General features: G+C 35.6%; 1 non-coding gene across 1 annotated transcript; it reads right to left on the reverse strand.

Annotated features, from left to right (window-relative positions):
• Positions 1-4,542: 4,542 nt before the first annotated feature.
• Positions 4,543-4,650, reverse strand: LOC112787068 (small nucleolar RNA R71). The gene has a single exon (XR_003194504.1). It is a non-coding gene; the product is annotated as a small nucleolar RNA R71 (small nucleolar RNA).
• Positions 4,651-7,736: the final 3,086 nt, after the last annotated feature.

The following is a 7,736-nucleotide window of genomic DNA, read 5'->3' on the forward strand; positions in this document are numbered from 1 at the left end:
AAACCTCCATAACTTTTGATCCGGAGCTCCGATTGATGAGCCGTTTATTGCCATGTGTTCATCTCGGAATTTTCTTCATTTCTATATAAATAAAGTGGTAAGAAACTCTAAGATTTTTGCCCAATTTTCATTCCTCTAGTAATTCGCATTTTTGGTAATGTGGGTATTGAGATATTGTGATTTTGATGCTTTAGGGGAAGCTTAACACAATCTCTAGTTGGGTTATAACCCAAGATCATATGGTATAAGGTAAAGAAACTCAATCCCTCTATTAGCTCCAATTTTGAGTGAAAAATCTAGTATAAACGTTGAATAATTGATGTAATTAGATTATATGGAGTAGCTTAGACTTGCTTGATTGATTTTGGCGCAACTTAGAGGCTTAGATTGATTGTGGAGCTCTTTATCAGAAGAGGATTGGCTAAGCTTGGGTGTTATTGAGAAGGAAATCCAATTGTTGGGTAAATCGCCATCATTAAGGCACGGGTTTGAGTTTCAAGTAGGCATTATGTAGAGTTATATAAATGCCTAGGTTAATTAACCATAGGATAAGTGTGGATTGCATTGGTTGATGTTGTGATTAGTAAATGAATGAGTATGTGTTTGCATTTGATTGAAATGGGTTGTGTGTATATGAATTTGGTAAAACTATGGACTATGATGGTGATTAGGTGAAAATTGGGCCGGAGGCCGTAATTGTGTAAGTCACGGTAAGTGGTTGGCATTGATGAGATGTTGAGATTTAATTGGTTGATTGTTTATGGAATTATGTGAATTTTCTTGAATAATGAGCCTTTGAATTGGGATTGATGTTTGATTAGGATTAATGGAGATTGATGTGAATTTGGGTATTGATTAATTGCTAGGAGTTGACGTTATAAGTGTTGAATGAATAAGAAATGATTTGAGAATGATGATGGAACACTAAGAATGTATAAAATATGGTTTTGGGATTGTTTTAAAAGAGATGAGTTGAGAATTTAGCATATAATGAGTTAATGCAGAATTTTGATAAAACTAGTTTTTAACTAATTTCGATGGACCATAACTTGGTGCCTGGAGCTTGGAATTGAGTGGAGGTTATCTCACATTAAAGATAATTAAATTACCTTTAAAACGATATAAAGATGAGAAAAACTGGATTTTTATAGAGAAAGTTATGAGAGTTAGAATTTTGGAGTTGAAAACTGAATTTCTACAACATAATTAACTTTTCTAAAACCAATATTCTCGCATACGCAGAGGTGTCACGCGACACGACCAGATGTTTCTGTCCGAGTACCCTCGTGTACATAAAGAAGGTTTATGTACCGCAAAGTTTTGCACTCATGCGTACGTGGAAGTGGCATGCATACGCACAAGTCCTGTTTTTTTTTTTTTTTAACTCTGTTTTCAATGTTTAGCCGTCCTGGCAAGTGTGTAAGCCCTCGTAACCCCTAATTTAATCCCGATGACCAATTTTTAGGCCCTAAATTGAGTATGAGCTTATGACATAGTTTGAATTGAATTGTTCCCAATTTGATGCATGGTTAGTGATGAGCGGATAATTTATACCCTTTTTGGCATTGTTTTTACATAGTTTTTAGCATGATTTAATTACTTTTTATTCTATTTTTATTAGTTTTTATGAAAAAATTATATTTCTGGACTTTACTATGAGTTTGTGTATTTTTCTGTAATTTCAGGTATTTTCTGGTCTAAATTGAGGGACCTGAGCAAAAATCTGATCCAGAGGCTGAGAAAGGACTACAGATGTTGTTGGATTCTGACCCTCCTGCACTAGAAGTGGATTTTCTGGAGCTACAGAAGACCAATTGGTGCACTCTCAATTGCGTTGGAAAGTAGACATCTTGAGCTTTCCAAAAATATATAATAGTACAAACTTTGCCTGAGATTTGATGGCCCAAACTGGCGTTCAAACGCCCATCAGAGACCCTTTTTTCTGGCGTAAAACACCAGAACTGGAGTTAAACGCCCAAACTGGCATCCAAGCTGGCGTTTAACTCTAGAAATGGCCTATACACGTGTAAAGCTCAATGCTCAACCCAAGCACACACCAAGTGGGCCCCGAAAGTGGATTTCTGCACTATCTGCACTTAGTTACTTATTTTCTGTAATCCTTAGTAACTAGTTTAGTATAAATAGCACTTTTTACTATTGTATTCACATATCTAGGATCTTTGGACTTGGAGGCTGGCCATTCGGCCATGCCTAGACCTCTTTTCTCTTATGTATGTTCTACGGTGGAGTTTCTACACCTCATAGATTAAGGTGAGGAGCTCTACTTTTTTTCATGAATTAATGCAAGTACTATTATTTCTCTTTCAATTCACACTTACTTCTTCTCCAAGATATACTCTCGTACTTAATTCAGGTAAGTCAGAATGAAGGGGTGACCCGTGACAATCACCCACTATCTTTGTTATTCGCTTAGCCAAGATCCGCGTGCCTGACAACCACAAGCGGTCTACATGATGTTCAACGTAGTCATTGGACGACAACCGGAGTATATTCTCTTGGGTCTCTAATCCACAATTTGCATCACCTCTCCTAACAACAGAGCATCCGAATCCGTGAGATTAGAACCTTCGTGGTATAGGCTAGAACCAATTGGCAGCATTCCTGAGATCCAGAAAGTCTAAACCTTGTCTGTGATATTCCGAGTAGGATCTGGGAAGGGATGACTGTGACAAGCTTCAAACTCACGAATGTTGGGCGCAGTGACAGTGTGCAAAAGGATAGAGAGATCATATTCCGATGCTAGTGAGAACCAATAGATGATTAGCCGTGCGGTAGCTGTACCTAGTATTTTTCATCCGAGACGAGAAATCTGACAGTTGATTAGCCGTACAGAAATTGTACCTGCTATTTTTCATCCGAGAGGATCATACAGCTTGCCATGGAAGGGAGCACGCATGATTGGAAGAAGACAATAGGAAAGCAGAGGTTTAGAAGCAACAAAGCATCTCCAAACGCTTATCTGAAATTCCTACCAATGAATTACATAAGTATCTTATATTATTTTATGTTTTATTTATCTTATTTATGCTTGAAAAACTAGCATAAGATGACTTGTCATCAGACTTAGTCAAAAAATTTTAAAATTTAGTTGCTTCTTGTTAGTCAAGTCAAAATTTCAATTTAAAAATTTTATCTTTTCAAATCTTTTTCAAAAATCAAATCTTTTTCATCTTTCCTCTCAATATTTTCAAATTTCTCAAAATAAATTTTCAAAATCTTTTTCTCATTTTCATTTCATAATTTTCAAAATTAGTGCTAACATTTAATGTTTTGATTCAAAAATTTCAAGTTTGTTACTTGCTTGTTAAGAAAAGTTCAATCTTTAAATTCTAGAATCATATATTTTAGTTTCTTGTTAGTCAAGTCATCAACTTTAATTTTAAAAATCAAATCTTTTTAATTTATTTTTTCAAATCTTTTTCAAAATAAATTTCAATCATATCTTTTTCAAAATTTAATTTCAAAATATTTTTCTAACTTCTTATCTTTTCAAAATTGATTTTCAAATCTTTTTCAATTAACCACTTGACTTGTTTGTTTTAATTTTAAAAAGTTTACTATTTCTTATCTTTTTCAAAACCACTTAACTACTTTTCTCTCTCTCTAATTTTCGAAAACCCCTAACCACTTTTTCAAAATTCATTTTAATTAACTAATTGTTTTAAATTCTAATTTTATTTTATTTCTTTTCTTAAATTTGAATTCTAACTTATAATTAAAATAAAAACAAAAATATTTTTCTTTTTCTTTAATTAATATTCGAATACTCTCTCCTTCATCTCTTTCTATTTATTTTATTTATTTACTAACACTTCTCTTCTACTCATAATTCGAACCCTCTCCCTCTCTCTATGTTCGAATTCTTCTTATTCTCCCTCTACCTCATTCCTTTACTCTTCTATTCTTCTACTCACATAAAAGAATCTCTATACTGTGACATAGAGGATTCCTCTTCTTTTCTATTCTCTTCTTTTTCATATGAGCAGAAACAGGGATAAAGACATTCTTGTTGAAACTGATCCTGAACCTGAAAGGACTCTGAAGAGGAAGCTAAGAGAAGCTAAAGCACAACACTCTGGAGAGGACCTAACAGAAATTTTCAAAAAAGAAGAAGACATGGTAGCCAAACCCAATAACAATGGTGGAGATGCAAGGAAGGTGCTTGGTGAATTTACTGCACCAACTTCTGACTTCTATGGAAGAAGCATCTCAATTTCTACCATTGGAGCAAACAACTTTGAGGTTAAACCTCAATTAGTTTCTCTAATGCAACAGAATTACAAGTTCCATGGACTTCAATTGGAAGATCCTCATCAGTTCTTAGCTGAATTCTTGCAAATCTGTGACACCGTTAAGACCAATGGGGTTAATCCCGAGGTCTACAGACTTATGTTTTTCCCCTTTGCTGTAAGAAACAGAGCTAGGATATGGTTGGACTCACAACCTAAAGAAAGCCTGAACTCTTGGGAAAAGTTGGTCAATGCTTTCTTGGCCAAATTCTTTCCACCTCAAAAGTTGAGCAAGCTTAGAGTGGAAGTCTAAACCTTCAGACAGAAGGAAGGTGAATCCCTCTATGAAGCTTGGGAAAGATACAAGCAATTAATTAGAAGGTGTCCTTCTGACATGCTTTCAGAATGGATCATCTTATGTATATTCTATGATGGTCTGTCTGAATTGTCTAAGATGTCATTGGACCACTCAGCTGGTGGATCTCTTCATCTGAAGAAAATACCTGCAGAAGCCCAAGAACTCATTGAGATGGTTGCAAGTAACCAATTCATGTATACTTCTGAAAGAAATTCTGTTAATAATGGGATGACTCAGAAGAAAGGAGTTCTTGAGATTGATACTCTGAATGCCATATTGGCTCAGAATAAAATATTGACTCAGCAAGTCAATATAATTTTTTAGAATCTGACTGGAATGCAAGCTGCATCCGGTAGTACTAAAGAAGCCTCCTCTGAAGGAGAAGCTTATGACCCTGAGAATCCTGCAATGGAAGAGGTGAATTACATGGGAGAATCCCATGGAAACACCTATAATTATTCATAGAGAAATCATCCAAATTTCTCATGGAAGGATCAACAGAAGCCTCAACAAGGCTTCAATAATAATAATGGTGGGAGAAATAGGTTTGGCAATAGCAAGCCTTTTCCATCATCTTCGCAGTAATAGATAGAGAATTCTAAGCAGAGCCTCTCTAACTTAGCAACCATAGTCTCTGATCTATCTAAGACCACTCTCAATTTCATGACTGAAACAAGGTTCTCCATCAGAAATTTAGAGGCACAAGTGGGTCAGCTGAATAAAAGAGTTACTGGAATCCCTCCTAGTACTCTCCTAAGCAATACAGAAGATAATCCAAAGAGAGAGTGCAAGGCCATCAATATACCCAAGGTGGCCGAAACTATAGAGGAGGAAGAGGCAGTGATTTTCAGTGAGAAAGACCTCAATGGACGTCCACTGACCACTAAGGAGTTCCCTAATGAGGAACCAAAGGAATTTGAGGCTCATATAGAGACAATAGAGATTCCACTGAACTTAATATTGCCATTCATGAGCTCTGATAAGTATTCTTCCTCTGAGGAGGATGAAGATATTGTTGAAGAGCAAGTTGCTCGGTATCTAGGAGCAATCATGAAACTGAATGCCTTGGATCAACAGAAATTACCTCAGAAGAAACCGGATCCCGGAAAGTTCTTAATACCTTGTACCATAGGCACCATAACCTTTGAGAAGGCTCCGTGTGATCTGGGGTCAGGAATAAATCTCATGCCACTCTCTGTAATGGAGAAACTAGGGATCTTTGAGGTACAAGCTACAAGAATCTCACTAGAGATGGCAGACAAATCAATGAAACAGGCTTATGGACTTATAGAGGATGTCTTAGTGAAGGTTGAAGGCCTGTACATCCCTGCTGACTTCATAATCCTAGACACTGGGAAGGATGAGGATAAATTTATTATCCTTGGAAGACCCTTCCTAGCCACAGCAAGGGCTGTGATTGATGTGGACAGAGGAGAGTTAGTCTTTCAATTGAATGAGGACTACCTTGTGTTTAAGGCTCAAGGATCTTATTCTGTAACCATGGAGAGGAAGCATGAAAATCTTCTCTCAATACAGAGTCAAGCAGAGCCCCCATATTCAAACTCTAAGTTTGGTGTTGGGAGGCCACAATCATGCTCTGAGTATCTTTGAAGCTCTCTAAGAGCTCACTGTCAAGCTATTGACATTAAAGAAGCGCTTATTGGGAGGCAACCCAATGTTATTTAATTATATTTATTATAGACATTTGTTTTCCATTGCCATGTTATGTTTTCTTTAGGTTGATGATCATGTGGAGTCATAAAAACAGCTGCAGAATTAAAGCAAATTCAAAAACAGCATCAAAAATAGCACATCCTGGAGGACAGGCTTACTGGCGTTTAAACGCCAGTAAGGATAGCAGAATGGGCGTTTAACGCCCATGCAAGCATCATTCTGGGCGTTAAACACCAGAATGGGCAGCATTCTGGGTGTTTAACGCTAGAAATGGCAGCATTCTTGGCGTTCAAAAAAACGCCCAGTAAAAAAGGATTTCTGGCGTTAAACGCCAGCCAGGGTATCTGGCTAGGCGTTAAATGCCCAAATAGGCAGTCAAGTGGGCGTTTAACGCCAAGATGACACAAGGAAGGTAATTTTGTTTTCAATTCGAATTTTTTCAATTTTTCATTTTTTAATTCATAATTTTTTGCATCAAACATATTTTAAACGTTCATCTTTCAATTTCTATTTCCAAAAAAATTAATAATCTTTCCAATTCTTTTTAATTATTTTTCAATTCTTTTCAATTCCTTCCAAAACGTTTTCAAAATTTACATATCTTTTCAAATTCTTTTCAACTCCTTTTAAATTTTTCTTGTATACAGTATTAAGTTTTCAAAATTAATTGCATCATTCTTCTTCTACTCCCTTCTATCTTATTTTGCTCGAGGACGAGTGACGAACGGATTTTCTGCTAATTTAGAATTTTATTAAAAATAATCGCGTTGTAAGTATAGTTTCTAAACCAACAGAGAATCTTTTCGTACAAAAGTTTTGGTTGTCACAGGTAACAAAACCCAATAAAATTTATAACCGAAGTATTTAAACCTCGGCTCATCTCTCAAGGAATTGCAGGGAAGTATAATTTATTATTGGTTATAGAAAAAGTATCTTTTTGGGTCTTTGAAATAGGGAACAAGGAAATAAATTGGCAAGAAAATAAATTACTAATTAGAAAAACTCTTGGCAAGGTATGAGAACTGGAAATCCCATCCTAGTTATCCTTATCAAGGGTGATGAAAATTGTTTATTGTTCCCACTTAGTTAACCCTTACTAAATAAAAGAAAGTCAAGTGGACTAATCAATTTGATTCCTCAAGTCCTAGTCAACTCCTATGGAAAGACTAGCTTTAGAGGGATCCAAATCAATCAGCAAATTCCAATTTTAAATCAACTGCTGAGTTTGATAACTCAAGTATCACCAATTACTCAACCAAAGCCAAAAGGGGAAAATCCAAATTATTTATATCATAAATAGAAGAAAGCAATTATAAATCTGAAATACCTCAAATTACATTAAATAGAATATTCACATCTAACATGAAGAGTTCATAAGCCAATTTGGCAACATAAGTAATTAGCAAGTGAAACAGAGCAACTAAAGTAATAGAGTGAATAAAAGTAGAAGAGAA

The sequence above is a fragment of the Arachis hypogaea genome, chromosome 20, assembly GCF_003086295.3.
Source record: "Arachis hypogaea cultivar Tifrunner chromosome 20, arahy.Tifrunner.gnm2.J5K5, whole genome shotgun sequence".
NCBI lineage: Eukaryota > Viridiplantae > Streptophyta > Magnoliopsida > Fabales > Fabaceae > Arachis > Arachis hypogaea.